The sequence below is a fragment of the Solanum dulcamara genome, chromosome 4 (assembly GCF_947179165.1).
Source record: "Solanum dulcamara chromosome 4, daSolDulc1.2, whole genome shotgun sequence".
Classification (NCBI taxonomy): Eukaryota; Viridiplantae; Streptophyta; class Magnoliopsida; order Solanales; family Solanaceae; genus Solanum; species Solanum dulcamara.
The window spans coordinates 24359127-24384142 of NC_077240.1; the positions used below are offsets into that span (position 1 = coordinate 24359127).

Consider the following 25016-nt stretch of genomic DNA (forward strand, 5'->3'; position numbering starts at 1 on the left):
TAAATTGTAAGCACATTCTTCATATGCATTCAAATTTCAATTTTTATTTTAATTGTATAAGGGTTGATTGAAAGCCTAAAGTATGAGGATTTGATATTTGGATATTGTTGTTTTTTCTCTCGTTCTGTATTTGATATTCATTTTGGAGAGTAAAGGCATTTTCTATCAAATAAGTTTAAATTTAAAACATAAGTTTTATATATCATAAAGAATAAACTCCAATTATTAATTGTCAAATAACAATAAATCTAACAAAACTACATAGCATCCTTTTGTTAATTTAAAAAAACACACACAAAGTTACAAACAATGTCTATTGTAACATATTAACCAAAGGATTTACACTTATGTCTCTATCATTCATTTAAATTTTGGTTTCATGATAATAAGATCAAAATTAAGGGCGTTTGGTTGAAGGAAATATTTTTGAATGTTCCTTTGTTTGATCAATCAAAATTATTAAATTTTTTTAGAAAAATAAGTTTCTTAAAAATGAGAAAAATAATTTATATAGTGAAAATATATCACGATCCAATCCATCGGTCCGTGCGGACACCCACTCTATGACCAAAGTAGGAGAACCCTTAACCCCTTATAACAAGGCATGCGGAATTTAAGTCAAAACTTGAGTAATTAACCTGATGTTTATAAAAATCTGTAGTAATACACTTGTACAAAAAAAATAACCCATAAAACCCCCTGGATACTAGTCTAAACAGGTACAAGAGCTTCTATGAGTAGTAATAAAATAAAGGAACAATGACCCAGCTTCCACCATAAAGAAGGAAAATAGAAGCTGCTGGAGGATCGCCTTTGTCTTCAACTAAAACACATAACTGATCCTGCAATCAGACTATACCAAGTGGCATAGCAAGAATAGTATCAGGTCAAACAATACGTACTGGTAGGCATCATCGTTCAATCTGATACCCACCTCATAATATATAAACAGAAAAATAAGAGACATCATAATAATTAAACTTTATCACTTTATCCATCCCAACCCAATAATTACACTTCTTACTCTTACCCTTGAGGTACTCACCACTCTGCACTTTAGAGTTCCACTACCCTCTCTAGTTACAACTTAAGCCCTGTGGTTTAGAGGCTCACCTCACTTCCGCTGCTTCATCTAATAGTCTCCGACTAATAACCTTAACCACTCAATGAATTCCCCCAACCATCACGGGTCTTAGTCCAACTGTCTTACAACCTAAGGCATAGTCCTCCCACAACCACACTTTCTCACTCCACCCAATTTTAGGTAACCACTACAAATACCACAGTTAACCGTGGAAATCTCAATAACAAAACTCCCTGTCAACAAGAGCCTCCACTTCTAAGCCTATAAATGTGAAATATGTTTATAACACATATGTCGCATCATGGCCTAATACAGCCCATCCTCTTACCCATCAATAAGTTTTTCAGCTCACAATTCTTTATAACTAACACACCTCAACATAAGAGTTTGTTTATAGGTTCTTAATCCATGACGCACTTGCCACTAACCTTCTATTGTATGGAATTACAGATATCATCAGGTCCTCTCATGGAACCATCCACACATACACATACTTTGCCCTCTCAGGGGACCCAATTCAATCACATTTGTGTCAGAACGTGACACCCAATCCAAGAATGTATCAGAACGTGACACCCGATCCAGTTATACAAACCACTCATAAAATACCAACGATAGATCACATTATATCAACAGAACAGGTCCATCGGTACACATTTAAGCATATCATAAGTAATCATTTATATAAAAACTAACATGTTTCCCTTATCGGTACACATTTAAGCATATCATAAGTTACACAATTACATCATTAAGACAATTCCAGGGACGAAACTAACACCCACACTACCAAACCCTTAGGGTTTATCTTCAAAAATCTACGTGTTTATATATTTCTGTATATAATACTAAGTCCGTTATAGGATAAGCGTCTGTACGCAATAATATCACCATAATTACACTTCTCCAATCCTTACAACACCTTTTTACCCAGGTCACATTCAAATTAGACCCTAACCCAATCGAATTTCTGTCCGTGACCCATGACCCACAGCTTAATTATATGATTTCTCATTAAAATTCCTCATATACTACACGATAGGTATATATTTACTACTCAGAAAAGAGAAGCCTAGCCTACCTGAGCGTCAAGCAACCGTGGAGAGATAATGTTGCTGAAATCATTGATTCTAGATGTCCTATGGGCAAAATCGGATTGAATTCCACTGGTTGAAGCCTTCTAACTGTTGAGATTCCCTCCCCTCTTCCTCTCAAGTCAAGAGCACCCCTTTGGCGGATTTTTTCAATAACCCTCGCCTCTAACCTCTCTTTGGAAGAAGTGGGGAAAATAAAAAAATCGCGACTTAAGTTCTGGCCCACGTCCTCCCGCTCCAGCGGCTCCGCGAAGGCGGGACCATCCCGCTCTGACGGGATGCTAGGACCCAGTTAAGTAAATTTCTTGTGATTTTTTTTAATCATAATTAACAACGGTTCAGGTCGTTACAAAATAGAAAAAACAATTGAGCGCATTCATGTTTTCTTAAACAAAAGTCTCGTGTTGGAGCTCCATTTTTTTCTTTTAAGGAAGCACTTCTCTTTTTAATAATTGTTAGCTGAGCCTATAAATCATAGGCCATAATACATATATCAAACATAGTGATAGTAAAGTGAGCTCATATTTGATAAGTTGTTTATATTTTAATGAGTTGGGTGAGTGATTTTTTAGATGGGTAAAATATGGGTTTAAATCCATATTTAAAAAAAAATATGAGTATTCATGGGTAAAATATGGGTATCCTATGAGCTAGCAAAATGGATTTGCTTCCAATTTTTATTCACTCAAAATTCATGATATCACCAAAAATGTTGCAACTTTCCTTCCTTTTTATGTTCTTCATTAAAACTAATTATTTTCCTCTATACTTTAAAAAATAAAATAAAAATAAAAAAGTTAATAAAATAAATTGAAAAAGTGAAGTCTTTGACCCTCAGAGTCAGGTCTCTGTTCGAAAGTTGGGTTTCAGATCGAGAGTCGGGTTGGGTCCCAAATAGGTATCGAGATTGGGTCCTGAATCCATCGTCGAGGCCGAGTGTCGGGGTCAAATTCTAATTTGAAAGTCGGGTACCGAATTGGATGTCAGGATCGAATCTCAATCCGAAAGTATGGTCTCATTCAGGAGTCGAGAGTTGAGGTCGGGTCCCAATTTAAAAATCGTGTCTTGAATCGAATGTCGGAGTCAGGTATCAGGTCAAAAATTGGGTCCCGTGTCAGGTGTTGGAGTCGGATCTTGATTCAAAAGTTAGGTCCAGTTTGAATGTCGGGTGCTGAGTTGGGGGTCGTGGTCAGGTCCCGAGTTGGAAGCCGGAGGTCAGATCCTGATTTGGAAGTTGGCTTCGGAGTCGGATTTCGATTTAGAAGTCGAGTTCGACATCGGGTGTCAGGTTTAATTTTATGATACAATAAAAGTAAATAAAATATTTTCAACATTTTTTTTTCAAAGAAAGACTATAATATTTTCTCCATATTAAATTTTAAAGTAAAGTACTATTTATTCCTGACAAAATGAGTAAACTAGTATATCACCCAACATATTTTTTACCCGACCCATTTGGTATCCATATAAAATATAGACGAGTTGAATTATTTTCCATTTTATGTTGAGCATTTTTCAATCCGCTCAAATTTAAGCCAATCCGTCCATTTACCACCACTAATCAAACAAACGAAAAACTAAAAAATAAAATGGGGCCCAAACATTCTAGGGCCGAAAGGATTTGCTTTAGGAAAAAATACTAGGAAAAACATTTTTTTAATAAATAATTACTGATTTTAACGATACTCTTTATTATTATCATTTATAGCAATATTATGATATATCTACTATGTATTAAAAGTGAATTATGAATGCAATATAAATATATTATAAGTGTTTTAAAATATATTACACTTTTTGGTAAAAAATTGACACAATATATTATAAGTTATTAAAGTATGTGATAAATATATTATCTATGAATAAAACTTGTATTATATGAGTTTTATAAATTATTTTCGCTAATATATATTAAAATTATATTATAACTGTATTATAAGTGTTCAGTGAAAAAAAATACTACTGCTATAAATGATAAATATTTTCTTAATGTAGTACATTTATATAAATTTTCCTTTGCTTTAGTTGCTTGCCCTTGTGCCGGCTTCATCCCTCTGTTTCCTTTTATTTGTCCAAATTATTTTTGCGCTCTCCTAAAAAAAATATTTTACTAAGTTATCATTTGTAACTGTACTTAAAAATTTAAATTTAGTTATTTATACTTCAATAGGCTTGGAAAATGATTACTTAATGATAAAGATAAAATTGAAAATAAATAATTAACTCTCTCATTATTTTTTTGGTACCAATTAATAAATCAATCAGTTTAATTATATATAGTGCTTTCATTACCTGAGTCAAAAGTAAACACAAAATATTAGTATCTCATGAAACCTCAACTTCTTAATTTATTAGCAAGAGCACTTCAGATGGTTATCAATTAAGTTGACTATGGCTAAAGTTACTTTTTTTGTTCAGAACAAAATGGGTAAAAAATTGGATTGTATATTTAACTAGAAACTACAACAATATATTTAGTAAAATTTCACAATTGAAGTATGCAGAGAGTAGAATATATGCAGATCTTATCATTACCTTCTGGAGGTAGAGAGGTTATTTTCGAAAGACACTCTGCTCAAGTACAATAAATTCTGGTATAAAGAAGAAGGAGATAATGAAGAGAATATTACAGTAACAATGAAACAGTGCAAAAGTCTACAGAGAGGAGCCAAAACAACAGTATATCATGTGATAGCCGAAACACCATAAACAACATACTAGGATAGATTATTAAAAAAAACAATGATAAAAATAAAAAAACAAGAACAACAATAATACAACTAATATCATCACAAACACCAGCCACCATAAGCAAGACAAAACTACACTACCTAATAATCTTCTACCCTAATACGTACCCTCCACCCTCTTCTGTCTAGGGTATTCATATCCTCAGTAACCTGAAATTGCGTCATATCATGTTTTATCGCTTCTCCCAAATATTTCTACGGCCTATATCTATAACCAACCTCTCGTCGGATAGGGAAGACCCACGTGGCTTCAGGTGGGTTCACATGAACCGGCTTCGTCGGAAAAATTACTGTTTGTATAAGGAAAATTATATGGTACGCTTTCAGAGTTTTATGCTAAAACATGCAACTATTGCCATTGAAATCATATATAATTTGTTAGTTTATTTTAATTTAGTTAAAATAAATGTAAATAGGTTCTTTGTAAAATTTTAATTTTTTCCTCAACCTTGTTAATAATAAAAGTCGAGTTCTTTTTTTTAAAAAAAAAATCATTTTTTGAGATTACATTATTAACAAAAAAAAAAAAAGAGCATCGAGCAAATTACTTGGTGTTACACTATTGGCTATTATCATCGATATATCTTTATTTTTCGATTGAACCCACTTATATAAAATTCTGGATCCATCACTATTCACATATCTAAATCATCTCAGTCTCGCTTTTTTCATGCATCTTGTCCATCACGGAGGCCACTCCCATCTTATCCCGGATATCCTCATTTCTAATATTATCGCTCCTTGTATGATCACACATCCACCTCAATATTCTCATCTCCGCAACATGCATCTTTTGTACATGGGAGTTCTTGCCTAGCCAACATTCTGTCTCATACAACAATTGGATGAACCACCACTCTATAAAACTTAAATTTTAAATTTCAATGATAACTAGAGAATATAATTATTTTGATCGACCGAAGAAATATGTAACTTGTCCAAAAAAATTAAATATGATAATTAAGACTCAAATATACTTAATAGAAACAAGAAAAATTAAGTAAAAATAAAGACAACAAGAAAGAAACAGAGAATGGTATTCGTTATTCTTTACTGCATATATTATTAATAAAAAGTTCTATTATGTAATACTAACAGAATAAACTTTAACAAAAAAAAGTAGTTGTGGGCGTTAAATCTGTGTTGATTGTTTGGATGGTTGTTACATCGTTACACAATATACCATATCATATTGTATTGTAACGTATTATATTATTTTAAATATATATTATTTGAATAAATTATATTATTCTCCGTCATTATATATATATTGTCATACGTCAGTGATTTAAAGGATAAACATAAAGACATTGTAGAATACGAAGTAGAGATATTATAAAATATGTAAAAGATAAAATAAATTAGTATTAAATAATAAGCAAAGGTAAAATAAGGAGGAAAATAAGATAAAGACATTCTCACATGAAATTAATTGTTACATAAAATAAAATTTTGCGTACTTAAAATAATGATATAATAAATTTAATTAACAATCAAAATAAATATTATATAATGCAATAAATAACAACCATCCAAACTAGTTGTAAGGTTAATGAACATTAAATTCATCATACAATTGACAATTGACTTAGGGGTTTAAAAGTTAATATTCATTGATATTTTAGTAACTTTTCATATATATTTATATTGAAAATATTGAATTCGACTGAACCCGTAGAATCTACGGTCATATCCGGGTGGATTCTGTTTGGATTATAATTGCAAGGAAAAGGAAGTTTGTTTCAACAACTTGACAGATTAATAATACTATTTCTATATTTAGGTTCTGAGTCTAACATGACATCTTATTAATTTCACCACAAATTCAGTTTATGTTGATATAGTATTTTTTAAAATAAAATTTGTATATTTAAAAATTAAATATAATTTATAACTTACAATAATTAATCATTCAAAATATTTAAAAAATATAAAAAAAATTATGATTAAATAAAAATTTATTTAAATCTCAAAATTTTAAAAATATCACATAATTCAAGACGGAGAGAATAATATACATATTCGAGAATAAGGAGGTGTGTGATTCCTCTATTTGAAGTGTTTCCAAGTGTGCAACATGTGATATTGCCAAGTCCTGCATAAAAATATTAAAAAATGGTACTACTTCCGTTTCTTTTTAGTTTTCATAATAAAGTTTCATACAATTCTTAAGAAAAAATTAATTAAAAGTTTTGTTTAATTAATATATCCCTTATTAGTTATTTAATTTTTACTATATATGTACCTCTTAGTCCTAGAATAATTAAGACTAAGGGCAAAATAATAAAAAAAGATAATTAATTTTCTCTCGATTGTTTATATTGACAATTATTTTGAAATAAATATTTTTAATATACATGACAACTAAAAAGGGACTTAGTGAGTATAATCCTAATTTTAAACTAGTAAATAGTAATACATGTTATATCACGTCTTAGAAGATAATTAATTTTTAAATTTCTTTATATATAGAGCCACAAATAGCTTTCAAATATATCTTATATCTCCATTATCTGTTAATTTCAAATGGGTAAAGTAATTGAGAGATTTGGCCTTTTTCTAAATATTGGTCCTATTTCTATAATAGTAAGTTTTTGCTTATTAGAAGCAAATGCTCATGAGGTAGTCACTAATATTAGTGGAAACAATACAAAAAATATCAAGAGTTGTGATTTATTTGAAGGGAGTTGGGTTTTTGATAATTCATATCCATTGTATAATTCAACAGCTTGTCCATTCATAAGGAAGGATTTTGATTGCATCAAATTTGGAAGAACAAATCTTGATTACCTCAAATATAGATGGCTACCCAAGGGTTGTTTCTTGCCAAGGTTCGTATTTTTTTCGTTTTTTGTATTGCTGATTAATACAAGTCTAAATTTTTGAATATAAATTTCATTTTATAAAAAAAATTCCACCACCATCAGTTATTAGCTGTTAATTGTTATGAATCATGTAGATTTTGTACAAAGTCATATTATCCTTAAGACAATCACTTGAAAAATCCTTATGAATATGATATTTTACCACTACTTAATTTATTACTAACCATCATAACCTACAATCCTTCACAACTTGTCATTACAATTAACTACCTTTATCACCATCCTTCATCATATGACCAAAATTCATGTTAACCGCCACAACCAGACCACCAACCACCTCTATCATCAGTTGTTATGACACTAATTAACTACCATTGCGACAATCAATATATCTAAATTACAAGATAAAACCTTTATTAACGGCTTAACAATTGATCAACTTGTGACATTTATATATAGTCGGTGGATTTCAAGTTCTAGCGAACACATTCTCTGTGTGAATTCATAGTAATTCTTGATAAAATCGAATCAATTATAGGTCAGATATATCATAATGAACGAAATATTATACATAAAATTGATATGTATGAGCAATATTGCTATATATATTGCCAATGAAATTGTATAATACTATATATCAAATTCATATTAATTATTATAATTTTACAGATTTAAGTCTAAACAACTTTGAATACCTTCTGTGTTTGCTTCATGCTGCTCTCCCCAATACCAAATTCAACCAACAAATAAATATACAATCTGTTTCTGTCACATTTGAGGTCAATTCCGTCTTTCTTCTTACCATCTCCATACGTAGCTTAAGCTCAAACCTTATATATGTGTTACAAATTTACTAAACAAGAATAATAAATTTTGAATCGAGTAAATTGAATGGAATGTGGTATAATTTTAGATTTAAACTTATAAAGTTCAAATATTGAATATGCTTCCGACTTTTCGTTTAAAATTTTAATTAATTTGCAGGATTATGAAGTTGAAGTGATACTATTTGATTCAAATTACTTGGTAGACATTGAAGTGGAACCCAATGTTGGAAGAGTATTAAAACTAAATTCCATTAAAAATGGAGAAATTTGGAAGCAAGCTGATGTTTTGATCTTCAATACTTAGCTTTGGTATCTACGAACCGATTCTCAGCAACCGTATGTACTTAAATATTTGCATCCGTTTGATCATATATAGATTTTGAAAGTAGGTTTTCAAAAAATAATATATTATTTGTTCATAAAATTTGGTCTGTTTATCGAGAGTCTTTCGAAAACAATCTATCTCTACGAGATAGCGGTAAGGTTTGCGTACACTCTATCTTTTTCAGATCTCACTTAGTGAGATTTTACTGAGTATGTTATTGTTGTTGAAATTTGGTCAGTTTTTGAAAATCTGTCTTCAAATTCAAATTTCACTCACTTACAAAACTTCAAATAAAAAATTCTAGTAAAATGCATGTCTAAATACAAACACTAAATTTTGATAACTTGTTTTCTTTCAAGTTTCAACAATATCTACGATCAAACGCTATCTTACTTATATGCATAGATAGAGTTTTCTTTATGATTAGTCTAATTGGAGTATATTTTTGTATATATATGTGTAGATGGGATTTTGTTGAAAATAATGGCACGATATCCAAGGACATGAACCGTATTGAAGCTTTTCGTATAGGACTAAATACATGGGCTAAATGGGTTGAAAGGGATATTAATACAAAGAAAACCAAAGTATTTTTCCAAGGAGCATCACCCATGCATTACCAGTAAGAACTTTCATCCTTCTAATTAATTTCCTTTTGTTGCTACTCCGTTAATCAAATACTAGAAAATGACTTATGAAAAATATTTTTTTTTAGAAAATGATTTCTACCGTATCAAGCATATCCTAAAAGAAACTATAATTAATATTAGGTGTATTCAAAGGAAACGGTAAATCGATAAAAAAAGTGTTGAAAAAAAAAGTTCATAATTTATAATTTATTTGATTTGATTTGATTTGATTTTAATTCAAAAAGGTCAAATTGACATTATACAAGTTTATAAATATATTTTAAAATATTTATTATAATGTCATTTTGTAAGTATTTATTAACCTGTTTCTTATATATTATTTCAAGTTTGAACTGATAATTTTTTTATGGTATAATAAGTCTTTACAAAATTATAGCTCGTAAGCATCTAGTAACTCAAATACTCCCCAAATTAAAATCACGTTCATTTTCATTAGTATTTCTTATTAATAGTACTTGTTTTATGGATTTTCATTATCTTTATTATTGGTGACTCTAAATTTTAGCATAATGATATGACTTATTTTACTTCTTTTTCAAGATTCTTCGGATGCGTCATATAATTATTGTATCTTATGACCAAAAAAAATAAAAATTGAAAGCATTAGTTACATATTGCTTTTATAGGAGTTGTGGTCAGTTCAAAAAATGTTTTAATTATTCATAAATAACTCAATTATCACTTCCTCGATTTTATAAAATATCAGTCAAGTAGCAAAAGGTCAGGTTTAATTTGGTCAAATTAAGGTAGATCAAAACTGATCAAATCAATAAATGGGTCACATTCAATCAGTCTAAAATTTGCTCAAATTAAAATGAATTAGTTCAAATAACATTGTCAAACCAACTCGTCTAACATGAATATGACCCAACTTTCCTCCTTTTTAATTGTCTTTCGAAAAATAATGTAAAAATTATACAACGTATTTTTTTTCTTTTATTATTAATCTAATATCTTTCAAATTTATAAAATTCCAATCTTCAAATTTGAATTTGTGCTATTTCGGTTTGGGTTCGATATTGACCCCGGATTACACTAATTGACATGCTTACCGGTTTGAAGGGTCATTTGGGATTGAAATGCCATAAATTTCCTTAAAATGGTTTGTGCAGTAACTGAACTTATGTCCAGTGACACATTAATTCTTTAAAATTAAATTCATGAGGCATAACTTAGAGAAATATTAAAAAATGCGAAAATATGTACTTATATCCTGCACCAATATTTTTTTGTTATAAGGGACATAAACTAAATACCAGCACAAAATAAGGGCATAAGTGCCAATGACCCTCATTTGGGGTTCAACAATGGGTCAACCGGTCAAGTTAACAAATAGTTCATAACCCTAGTCCTTTCAAACTTGAAAAACATTTCTGATAGGGAGCGCTTTCCATTAGATGAACCCTACAGTAAAACCTCTATAAATGCATATTTTTGGAATAAAAAAAATATTTATTTATCGAGATTATTAGTTTATCGATAAATAAATATTTATTATTTTAGAGAGTATTTTGCAGTATGTGCCATAGGAAAGAAAAAAAATATTTGAATTAAGAATTTCAAAAGTTTAAATTTTGGAAACTAAAAAGTGTAGTCTTTGCATATTTATTATTTAAATCTAGGGAAGTTAAACGAATTTAGTGAAGTTTAATATTTCTAACTATATTCATGTATATATAGAATACGAAGAGATTTTATGTTAACTATAAAAGGAAAAAACTAGATGTTTAAAAATCATAATCCATTTATAATGTCTTCTTATCATTTGAAAGGCGTACACAAATCATCTTTAACCAATAAAATAAGAAACGCAATATGTGAGCATAAGAAAGAGAATCCAACTATTAGCCAAAAAGATTTGCAATCATGGGTGAAACAAAAGTTTGATTTGACTATTAGTCAATCAACAATATCGCACACTCTCAAAAGGACGGCAGAGTATTTGTCAAATGAGATGAAAAATAGCGATGCCAAGAGGCATAAATCGGTAAAATACCCTGATTTAGAGAAAGTTTTGTACGAGTGTTTCTTCAAATGAAAGAGAAAGTGAACATGTCAGGGAAAATTATCCAAAAAAAAGCAATAGATCTTTTCCTGAAAATGTATTGAAACTAATACAGAATTCAGCTTTTCTTCTGGTTGGTTAGGACGTTTTAAGTCAAGATACGGAATCAAATCTTACAGACGTTTTGGTGAAAGTGGTTCAGTTATCATGGAGAACATTGAAAATGAATTGTCTAGCATATGGTCAAAACTAGATCAGTTTGAATTGAAGGATATTTATAATATGTATGAAACTGGACTATTTTACCGATTGAAAGCTAATCATTCACTTTCTACCAAGCAGCTTGAAGGTCGCAAAAAAGACAGAGAGAATTACTCTTGCTCTCTGTTGCAATAGTGATGGATCTGACAAAGTACCATTGTGGATTATTGGTAAATTTGCAAATCTTAGATGCTTTAAAAATGTGAACATGAATAATCTTAATTGCATGTATAGATCCAACAAGAAAGCTTGGATGACTGGCTTGCTTTTCCAAGAATATGTTGACTGGTTTGATAAGAGAATGAATGGCAGAAAGGTTTTGTTAATAGTAGACAATTGCCCAACTCATCCAAAGATAGTTGAAGGCCTAAGAAATGTACGGTTGTTTTTCTTACCTCCTAACACAACGTCTAAGATTCAACCATGTGATGCTGGGATTATTTGCGTATTCAAAGCTCATTATCGTCGTCGTCTTTATTTCAGCATCCTACAAGACCTTGAGGTTGAAGCACCAAATACTGAAAAAATTAATATTTTGAATGCTATTAATTTTGCTAACTTGGCTTGGAATTTTGATGTGAAAGAAAGAACAATTGCAAATTATTTTCGGCATTGCAAGATCCGGTCGGAAGAAAACAATGTTGCCGAGCCACAAGTTGGTGAATTAGATGAAGGTTTCCAAGAAGTTGGTGAATTAGATGAAGGAATCCAAAAATTAAATGATGTCATTTCAAATTTAGCCTACAGAAATGTGATGGATGTTGAACATCTTTTGAACTACCCTAGCGAGAATGATACAGCTATGGAATCACCTACAGAGGAAGAGATTATTCAATCTGTAATGAATAATAATGATGAGAATGATCCTAAACAAGATGATAGTAGCATTGTCCCACATGTATTGTCAAAGGAGACATTTCAAGCAATGACTACATTGTCAAACTATTTGGTACAATACGAATAAAATATTCTAAAAATTGTGTTCGCTCTTCAAAAAGTTAAGGATGAGATTAATTTTGGTTTTGGCGAAAAGTAAAAATAATCAACTATAGAATCATTTTTTTTTAAATAGTTGTTGGTCTAGTATTATTGACTGATTAAATATATATAAATTCTTGATGTATTCTAGTAATTATTACTTTATATTTTTTCTGGTCTTTAATACTTTATTTTAAATTATTATATAATGCATTTAGTGAGAATATTACTTTAATATAACCAGCCCAAGTCGAGACCGGAGAAAAATATTTATTTAGCGAGATTATTACTTTATCAAATATTACTTTATTGGTGTTTTAGTGTAATGTGAATCTGAGTAAAACTTTCAAGTGATGTCTAATCTCATAGATATCCTTCTATTTGCCTAATCTTTTACAACAATTTTTTTTGCAGTGGATTTGAATGGGGTAAGCCAGAAGTAAAAAATTATTTCAATGAAACAACACCAGTAAAAGGATCAACATACCCAAGGGCTTACCAATCCCAGTAAACATAGTAAAATAAGTATTAAAGAACATGTCAAAGCCAACAGTATCTTTACTTGACATAACAAAGCTATGACAACTAAGAAAAGATGGACATCCAAGCATATACAATTGCTATCATGGATTGGATTGTGTACATTGGTGCATTGGTGGAGTTTCTGATACTTGGAATAATATTTTATATGCATCTCTCTTTTCAACTAATTCTTCCAAACCTTCCATTTAATTAATTGTAAGCACATTCGTTATAAGGAAAATTGCGTGGATTGACAAACATTACTACTACAATTATGTGATAAGGGTATAGTTTCAATTAATTACACGAATTGACTATATTTTAATGAAATTTCCTATTATATAAATCGGGGGGCTCATTTACAAATCTAAAAGCAAATATACAAATCTCTAAATCAAATCTGGAAGAAAATATACAAATCTAGAAGCAAATATATAGCGAAAATACAAATCTCTAAAACAAATCTGAAAGCGAATATACAAATCTGAAAGCGAATATACAATTCTGTAAGCGAATATATACAATCTCATTGAAAGTTCAATTTGTATAGTGCAGCGAGATATACAAATGTTAATGACCATAGCAAACATAAATATAGCTATAGAGAGTAATCACATAAACTATATCCATAGAGAATTATTAAACTTAATATGTTTGTCATTTCTTAAATTTTCCCTTCTTTATACGCCTTCATTTTTTATTGAAAGCCCAAAGTATGAGGATTTCGTATTTGGATGTTGTTGTTTGCTCTTTTGGAAAGTAAAAGCATTCCTCTACCAAAATTAATTTTATTTTTCAAATTTCAACACCTAGATCTACTCCAAACAGGCTCAAAAATAATAATTCAGAAATTGCAGTAGAAAAGGAATAAGGGAGGTTTGTGATAATTTTGGATCTTTTCTACTAGGTAATATAGCGTTCTTACTGTCACACCCCTTTTTCACACATTAAAGCTTGAAGTAGGGTTGCATATTGGTCGATCCGGTTTGGTTTTAAAGTTTATCGATTTGACTTGTTGATTATCGATTTATAGACATGTCAAACCGTTATAAAATCATTAATATATTGTATTATTGGTTTATCGATTATTAATCATTATCAATTCGATTATTAGTTTAACCGTTAAGATTTGATACAAAAAATCATTGAAAATCACTTACAAAACAAGGTGACAAACCAATGAACCATGCCCATGAGTAGATAAATTGCATCTTGTTCAAAAGCAAATGTAAAATATTGTATAATAACCAAGAATTTGAGACAATAAAAAATAAAAGTATGAAAACTAAATAGTTAGTGAAGGTATTTATGTACCGAATAGTAATAAATATAAATTATTAAGTTACTATCGGGTTATCGGTTAACCCATTAATAAAAAACCTTAAACCGTTAACAATCGATCACCCAATAATAATAAAAATTAAAACAATTACTGAAATCACTAAATCAATAATCCGTCACTGATAAATCAATAACTTTTTTTCAGTTCGATTTTGAACATCCCTAACTTCAAGGGTTTTTTTCATTTGAAATGTCGGCTTTGAAAATAGATTAATATTTATTATTCAGTGCCGCCAATTGGAATTGGTTTTGTTGCTCAAGTCACCTTATGAATTCCTAATCAAAAGAAAACGACTCTTTATTTTTTAGTCTGCAAAAATAAATGACTGATTAAGAAATTTTCTTGACCGAAGAGAAATTATGATGCACCCTCGAGTTTCATAATTTTAGGTTGGTAATCATTGGGGGAGGGTTTGAACTGAAAACTAATGGTTGCAAATAGCCCTAGGGTGTGGTTAGGATCATGGGTTTGGACTAGGATGATAATTGTGTTATTTTTCATGATAGTTAGGCCATTGTGTTGATCCTTTATATGTATTTACTGTTTTCTAGACAAAGAACGAGAGAAACGAACCCAAAAAAGGAAGGTTCTTCCATTGTAAAGTTGTTAGAGCTTGAATTTGACGTACGTGATGGTCTAGTTTCCCGTATGTGTTTCATATGCTTGTTGAATTGCTTCATAATATGTATGTGTATATGAATAGGAAAACATGCTAAATTATGTGTGAAATGATCATTTGCTGACTTGTTTTTGTGATGAATCTGTTTTTTGTGGTATGATGTTGTAAATATTGAATGTATTTGTGATTGTGGTATGTTTGGATCTGGTATCATATTTCGATACATAATTGGATTGGGTATCACATTCCAATACATAATTTGATCGGATGTCACGTTTCAACATATATTTGGACCTCCGACACAAAGTTGATTGTTTGTAGATCCCTTGAGAGAACCCTTGTGTGAAGTTATAGCATGTAGAAGATATTGAGTTGTGATATTGCTGAATATGGTTGAACTTGGGATTAGTTGACTTATTTTATATATGTATATGCCTATTTTATTGAATTTACTTGTCTATAATCCACATATTGGCTAACCGCGTGATCCTACCAGTACATCATTATTTTGTGTACTGATAATACTCTTGCTCTGCCTTTTGTTGAGTACAGAACATATTCAATCGGCTGCGGAGAGACCTCGATTAGAAAAGTAGAAGCTTGTTCAAAGTCTAAGGGTGAGCTACTCTATCATGCTACTGTGGACTTTCTTATTGTCTAAGTCCTTCATTCGAGACTCGGATGTCAGAAAATCGTTTAATATTATGACTTCTTTTGGGAGTGTTTTACTTTTCTTATATTGACATTTGGTTAGAGTTTTAGTACGGATGACTTTCAGTTCCTAGGATGTTTCCGCATTTTGTTTGATACTTAAATTATTTGGCCTAGTTTATGAGAACTCAGTCTTATTTTGGTTTTATTCCTGCTTCCGCAAACCTTCTACTATTTTATCTCATAAGTTGATAATTTGAGCTATAAAAATGGTTCTCTCATTAGAGGGTTAGAGTGGGTGCCAGTCACGGTGGGTCGGGATCGTGACAAAAGTTGGTATCAGAGACTAGGTTCGTTAATCTCATCGTATCAAAATGAGTCTAGGAGAGTCTTGCGAAATGGTACAGAGACGTTTGTACTTTTTTTTGAGAAGCTACAGGATTTTTGGGAAAATTTTAATTATCCTCTTTCCTTCATGCTATAACTTAATTCCAATTGGTATTTGGTGATCCAAAGTGGTGTCTAACCTCTTTCACTCTTCTATTCATAGATGTTTAACACTCTCTATAATAGTGTAAGGCCCCGTAGCTCCAGTGGAGCCAGAAGAAGAGCCATCCATTCGAGGGCGTGGCAGAGGAAGAGACAGATGAGGAAGATGAGGTAGGGGCAGAGGGAGAGCATTACCCGCCAGGGTGAAAGTTAATATTGAGGAGGTGCCAATATGTGAGGCCCCTCCTGCTCCTAGAATGAGTTAGAGGGAGAGGTAGAGGTTGGAGAGGAAGAAGAGCATGCTGAACAGGAGGAGGACACCCAGATTGGGGCTGCGGGTATTCCTTCTCTAGACCCCATACTAGCCAAGAAGATCATGGCATTCTTGAGTGGGTTGGCCGGCATTAGAGCCATTCCTACCATGTCTCCAGCACCAGTTCCTGTTGCTCATCCTGTTGCTACTGCAGCTCAACTAGCAGATGAGGTGGTAGGCACAGATTTATTTTTCAGACCATTCATGGGTCTAGTAATCACCGGTACTAAGCATGACATGCTCACCAAGTTCCTCAAACTCAAATCTCCAGTCTTTTATGGTACCGAAAATGAAGATGCTTATGAGTTCATTCTTGATTATTATGAGAGACTGCACAAGCTGGGTATATTACACCACAATGGAGTAGAGTTTGTGACTTTTCAGCGGTAGGGTGAGGCCAAATAGTTGTGGAGGGCTTACATGTAGTGTCGTTCACATGTGTTTCCCTAACTCACTTGGTTTTAATTTCATGTTCTGTTCCTAGAAAAGTATGTGGCCCATAATTTGAGGGACAGAAAGAAGGATGAGTTTATGCCCCTTGAGCAGAGAGGGCTATCAGTGGCTGCTTATGAGGCAAAGTTTCATGCATTGTCCAAGTATGCTACTAAGCTGGTCACTACAGAAGATGAGAGGATCAGGTTGTTTATGAAAGGGTTAAACCCCGAGTTGCATGTATTGTCGGTCCATATGACTTGGTCTAGTTGGAGTTTCAATGAAGACAGAGACTTTGTTAAGAAGGTTGAAGGTGTGAAAAGAGATGCGTAAGACAAAGCTTTGTCTAAGAAGCCAGTAGCAATGGAAATATCTAGGGATCCTATTCCAGAGGGCCAGGCAAAAAGATGATTGCAACCCGTCCAATTCAGTCAGCACTGCCTGCTTCCACTGATGGTTTTTTAGGTAATCCATAACCCCATCCAGCCATGAGGGCAAGAAAGCATCATCCCAAGTAGCCGTCCATGTTTTAATCGCGACTTTTTAAATTATGAAGAGCAGGGACATATACGGAGGGAGTGCCCTCACCCCCGTGAGAAAGTTTCAGCACCTCAACAGGCTAGAGCAGTAGTCCCAGCAATTGGGGGAGCAATGACAGAGGACGTCCATAGGGTAGGAGAAAAGGAAATTTAAGAGACCGTGAGGCTGAGGTAATGGTAGTGCAGGTCGAGGACCATCCCAGCCAGGCAGAAAGGTGGCCCGTAAGGATGATCGGGCGCATTTTTATGCTTTTCCCAGCAAGACCGAGGCAGAGGCGTCTGAATCAGTTATTGCAGGTACTATTTTTGTTTGTGACCGGATGACTACTATTTTGTTTGATCCAGGTTCCACTTATTCTTATGTGTTTGTGAAATATGCCTTGGGTTTTGATACACTTGTGATATATTAGATGCCCGTGTTCATATTTCTACCCCTGTTGGAGAGTCAGTCATAGTCATCTATGTGTATCGTGCTTGTTCTGTTATGTTTATGGGACACCAGACATGGGTTGACTTAGTGATCTTAGACATGACAGATTTTGATGTGATCTTAGGCATGACATAGTTGTCCCCTTACTTTGTTGTACTTAATTATAATGTAAAAATTGTAGCTCTAGAGATCCCGGAGAGGGAAAGGTTAGAGTGGGAAGAGGTGTACAAACCTAAGCCAACTAAGGTCATATCCTTTTTCCAGGCTAGAAAAATGGTGAGGTAGGGTTGTTTGGCTTATTTTACCCATATCCTGAATATGGATGTAGAGTCTCCTACTATTGAGTCTATTCCAATAATGTGTGAATTTTTGGAAGTTTTTTCTTCAGACTTGTCTAGTATACCTCCTGACCGAGATATAGATTTCTGCATTGACTTAGAGTCGGGTACTCGACTAATTTCCATCCCTCCCTACCATATGGCTCCGGCAGAGTTGAGAGAGCTTAAGGCTCAAATTCTGGAGCTTTTTGACAAAGGGTTCATTCATCCTAGTACTTCCCCTTGGGGTGCTCCTGTGTTATTCGTCAAAAAAATAGATGGTAGTATGAGAATGTGCATTAACTACCGACAACTGAATAAGGTTACCATCAGAAATAAATATTATTTACCTCGTATTGATGACCTTTTTGATCAGTTGCAAGTTGCTTCAATCTTTTCAAGGATTGATCTCAGGTCCGGTATCATCAGTTGAAAATCAGGCCTGAGGATGTGCCCAAAAAGGCTTTTAAAACCAGATACGGGCACTATAAATTTTTAGTGATATCTTTTGGGTTGACCAATGCACCTGCAACCTTCCTGAGTTTGATGAATAGAGTGTTCAAGTCGTTTTTGGATTCATTCATGATAGTGTTTATAGATGATATATTGGTATATTCAAAGAGTGAACATGAACATGTAGATCATCTTCGAATTATTTTAGTTGTTTTGGGGAGACAAAAGTTGTATACAAAATTGTCTAAATGTGAATTTTGGTTGCCTTCAATTGCCTTTTTAGGCTATGTTGTTTCAAAAAAGAGGGTAATGATGGACCCACAAAATATTGAGGCTGTTGAGAACTAGGCTATACCTAATTTTGTGATCGCGGTTAGAAGTTTTTTGGGACTGGCTAGTTATTATCGTCAGTTCATGAAGAACTTTACTTCTATTTCAACTCACTTGACCCGGTTGATTAAAAAGGAAGTGTCATTCAAGTGGACTGATAAGTGTGAGTCAATTTTAATCTCTTTTCCAAAGCCTACAGGACGAGTCATCTTCATGACACGTTATCTTCTCTACGACTCGTAGAGTCAATCCGTAGGGTTAGTTTTGAAGTTTTAAATTAAGGGTATTTGTATCATTTTTCAAGTTCCGTTCAATGAACCTAGACACAATTATGGTTAATTTCAATCCCATATCTACCCAATCCTTTGAAATTTCCCTCATTCTAAATCCTTCTTCTAAAAATTTCTAAGGCAAGGAACTCAATTCTCTCAATAATTCTTCCTCAAGTTTCAATCTAGGGTTTCAGATTTCACCAAGGTTTCTCCTTCAATTTTGAGTAATTTCAATCAAGGTATGTGGAGATTGATCCATGAGTCCCTTTCACCCATAGAGTCCCAAAGTTTTCTCAAAATTTCTTTCAATTTTCAATCGATTATCCTAGTTTTGATGAATTGCATTGGGATGATTCAATTTCATTTTGAATTATCATCAATGATAATTCTAAGCATGTTTCTACACGAATTGCATGGTTTTAAGTTGAATTATAGATGTTCATGCATGAAGCTATCTCAATTATGATTTTAAGGTTCAAAGATGATTTTCATGAGTTAATTATGAGTTTAATGGTTTTCAAGGAAAGTTTTCATGATTTTTAAGTTGAGATTACGATTTTAATAATGAAGTTATGATGATGATCAAGTTATGATCAAAGAAAGTTATTATGGTGTGATAAGTCCAATTCTCACACAATCATGCTAAAGATGGTGATAAGTACAATTCTCACCCAAGTTAATGGTGTGATAAGTCCAATTCTCGTAATATGGTATGATAAGTCCAATTATCGTAATATGTTTTATAAAGATGGATTGTTAGGTAGTTACTATCTTTCCCTATTATATTATGATCACGTTTTTATGAGTTTTCAATAGGATATTGACTAAGCACCGAGGAATTTTAGGTGGAGTTCGGTCTAGTAACGCAGTTAGTTACCCAAGAGAATTCTAGTAGCAACCTAAAGTCCTAAACTACGTTACCCGCGTAGGATTGCCTTCATGGCCTAGTTAATGGATCCATATATAGCACAGTTGAGTTGATATGAGTTGAGTACCATGATGGAGTATACCTTGGCAAGGTAGCCTCTCCCTTCTCGATGAGAGTTCCATCGAATTCAGTTATAGCTCGTATGGTTTAAGATGTTGGTTAAAGGTCCTATCCCACACAAATTGAAGTTAAGTTATGAGTTTATGATGAAGTTTTATGATATGTATTAGCCAACAAGTTTTTATATGTTCTCAAATGCTTTTAAGCTTTGTTCATGTTTATTATGATTGGCCATGCATCCTATGGCATATTGTTCATGTTCCCTTACTTGTTCATGTATATCTCACATACTTAGTACCTTCTATGTACTAACACATATTTTGCCTACATTGTCTCATAATGTAGGGGCGGACCTCAATCATTCGATTCATGGCTAGAGTGTTTAGATATAAAAAAGTTGGTGAGTCCTCACTCTATCGAGGACATGACTTTCTTTCCACGTTGTTTCATTGACATTCTTCTTATAGTTCGACTGATCTAGGAGATTTTCCTAAGCCCTTATCAAAGATTAAAATAGAGGCATGTTTAGACGGTATTATGATGTAGACCATTTGGACATTGGTTGATTGATTCTATCCCTTAGTCCCATTCCCATGAGTTGTTACTTCCGCTTGTTTCACTATATTTCTTTGCCTTATGTGTGTGATGTATATTAAGATGACTTGGTTGGGGTCCCTCGCATCTCAATCGTCGTGTCATGGCTTGGCCCTAGTTTAGGTCGTGGCAAATTGCCCCGCCCTGGCGGGATGCACGGAGACAAAATATACGTGTTGAGTCTCGAGCTTTCCATTTTGCAACACAACCTCATCCCATGACGTTCTAACATCTACACTTCACGCCAAGTTCAATTTCGGGATTGCCCGAATACGATTTCGTAAAGCCGTACAGACTTCGTATCGTCTTGGCTATCAACTTAAACAATCAAACTAACAATTCAATTCTCTACCCATTACTAGATTACCCTGGACTTCACCTGACTTAGATTTCATCCAAATCTGAAGCTCCATATTTTCAAGTCACTATCGAAAGTTTTCTGGCCCGATTTTATTCCCCATTGGCTTATCCATAAAGAGGGGAACAGATCGTTACACAAATCCTTTAAAAATTATCTAAATACACATTAAGCATCATAAGTGTTTTTTTTTTACATATATAAGAAAAAATGGTGAGTTACAACTAATTTTCTTGTGAAAAAATATGAATAAAAAAACTAAACATTTTTCGCTAATCTGCAAAAAAGATAATTATTCTATAAAAGAAAAAAAAAGTTGCAAAGAAAAAAAAACCATTTTATAGCATTGTGAAAATAACCACTTCAAGAATTAACTAGTTGCTCTTCTTCTTTGAACTGGCCCCCTTTATTAGGAAAATTCCAGCTTTGCACAAATGATCAGTTTTCGATTATTTTTTGGCGGAAGTGGTCAGATTTGCTTTTTGAAGAAATAATAAACTTTTTAAAACAAAAAAATTCACAACAGATTTGCAGAAATGGCCAATCCTGCTTGAATTTCGAATTTTGCAGAACTAACAACTTTTTGCGTGTTTGCAGAAAATCCCTTATTTTCTGTTAGCAAAGAATAGTCATCGAAGTGTTAATTTACATAAAATTAAAACTAAATGTTTGCGAAGTAACTACATTTTTTTTCTTGAATTACTAACCACCAATGCATGTTGAGAGTCCTTTTCTTGTCAGGTTACCTCTCTAACTAACTAGTATATATATATATATATATATATATATATATAGTTTTCCACAATTAGATTTAGGGGTGTTCACGCGTCGGTTTGGGTCGGTTATTAATCAAAATTAAAATTAAATCAATTTAATCGGTTTTAAAATTATTAAAACCAAATCAAATCAATTAAAATATACACTCATCGGTTTGGTTGTTATCGGTTTCGATTTGGTTTGATTCGGTTATTAACCATACACAAAAATAAAAGAAACAATTCATTCAAAAAAGAAGAAAAGATAATAATTCATTTTTAAAAAATAAATTGTCTTCGTGTCATTTTGAATTTTATAATTCTTATATCAGAACTTTAATTATGCTTAACTTCTGTTTATATTGTTAACTAATTCAATGTACTAAACAACATAAACTTACTGAATAATAATGCATAAACTAATGATATGGTTGTACAAATAAAGAATGTATCATACCTTACTAGTTTAAATTAGTGTGATGTATTTTTTGCATAAAAAAGTGTTTATAAAAAATAATATATATATATATATAATTATAATTATAATTATAAAAAAAAATATGTATATAACTTTTCTTTTCTTTTATTTTCTTTATTAATTAACTTTTCTTTTATTAACTATATTTTATACTAATTAGTTCCTAATTAATTATTAACCACCCATCCGATTTTTTATATTTCTATTATTTTCTTTTCTTTATTAATTAACTTTTCTTTTATTAACTATATTTTATACTAATTAAATTCTAATTAATTATTAACTACCCATCAATTATTAACCACCCATCCGATTTTTTATATTTCTTTTCTTTTTTTTTATTAATTAACTTTTCTTTTATTAACTATATTTTATACTAATTAACTTCTAATTAATTATTAACCACCCATCCTCCCCTCCCCCCAAACCCCAATCGTCTTCTCCACCAAAATGGAGAGAAGAAATCTTCTTCTTCTTAATGGATTTTGAAAGAAAAAAATCAAGATTCAAAATGGGGAGTAAATAGAGGTGGGTGTGAAGAAGAAGAGGGTAGGTGGGTGTGAAGAAGAAAGGATGTGAGGGTGGGGTAATTTTATTTTTTAATTTTTTTTACTTTAATGAGTTTTGAAAGAAAAAAAGGCAAGATTCAAAATGGGAGTAAATGTAGGTGAGTGTGAAGAAGAAGAGGGTAGGAGGGTGGGGTGATTTTGTTTTTTTTTTAATTTTTTTTACTTTACAGAAAATCTGACGTTTGTTCTTCTTTTTTTTGCCACAGCAGTTGTAGGGGGGTAATAGTTTCACTTTTAGGTAGTTTAGGTGTGTAATAGGTCGCCATGATAGTTTAAGTGTGTAATTGATTTTTCGATACAACTTCAGGGAGGAATTTATGTCTTTTTCCTTGTATTAACAAATATAATTTGTATATCTGCTGGATAATTTCCTCAATTGTATACATGTAACTAGTATGTATATGTATCAATGAATATAATTGTATTAACGAATATAACTAGTATCTGAATACAATTTGTATCAATGAATAAATTGTATCAGCGAACAGACTTGTATCAATGTTGTATCAAGTTAAAGTATATTAACGAAATACAATTTGTATCAACGAATACAACTGTATCAATATTGTATTTCATAACAATTGCATTTGTATTCATGTGTATGAGTATTTATATCTTTGAAAGAGAGCATTCATTTGTTGTCATGTGTATTTTGTATTTGTATTTGTATTTGTTGACTTTTGTATTCATATGTTGTCATATGTATTTGTATTTTGTATCACTAAAACAGATCTATTTATTTGTATCATTTGTGTTTGTGTCATTGTCCATTTACATTGTATTCATTTAATTGATTATTATTATTTGTATTTGTATTAAGATAGAAAGTAGGAGGAGAGAGAGAGAGAAGTGTAGAAAGAGGCGAGAGAGTGCAAGGAGAGGAGAGAGGCGAGCAAAAGTGTAGAGAGAGGAAAGAGATGAACGAGAGTAAAGAGAGAAGAGAGAGGTGAGTGAGAGTGTAGAGAAAGAGGAGAGAGGAAGAGAGAAGAGAGAAAATAGCTATAAAATTCTAAATCATAGCTTGAATTGTAATTCTTTCAAACTGTAATATTGCATAGTAAATACATATAATTTTCTAACACATTTTAGCCATATTTTTATCCAAACCAAAAATCAATCAACAAACAAAAAATTCAGAAACCCAAACCATCATTTTTTTAAAATGTATTTTCTGATATAATATTTTTCATATACCAAACACATACATTAGAAGTGTTAATGTTAAGAGAGACATATGGTAGAGCAAGAAACAATAAATAATAGGGAGGTGTAGGTATATGTGAGTACTTGTGAGGTGTTTGCCATGTGAAAATTGCAAATGCTCATCACAGATCCAGCCCTTTTTTTTGCCTTGGCTCCTAAGTCCTTTACCTTTAATAAACTCTTTTCCTCTAACAAACTCTTTTCGTCAATATATATTTCCATACCAATTAATAAAAAAAGACATTTTTTTTTGTTTTGCTTTTTCAGCACCATCTCATTCACACGCAAAAATAGGTTAACACAACTATCAAGTATCAATTTACCAAAAGTTTCGTGTCTTTCATAAACATACATATATATATATATATATATATATATATATATATATATAATTGCTAAGGGTTAATAAGTTCATGTTTAGTTTATTGTGAGTAAGTATTAATCAAAACAAAAAGAAAGGTCGAAAGAATTACATTATAAAGTCCTGTGATGTTTACAAAAATTATCATATACATTTTTCTTTTTAATTTTTCATTCGGTGTCTAAAGCCCGTTGAACCTCGA

The 25016-nt window shown here is 31.9% G+C and overlaps 1 pseudogene; it reads left to right on the forward strand.

Annotated features, from left to right (window-relative positions):
• Positions 1-7449: 7449 nt before the first annotated feature.
• Positions 7450-13531, forward strand: LOC129884130 (protein trichome birefringence-like 41; annotated as a pseudogene).
• Positions 13532-25016: the final 11485 nt, after the last annotated feature.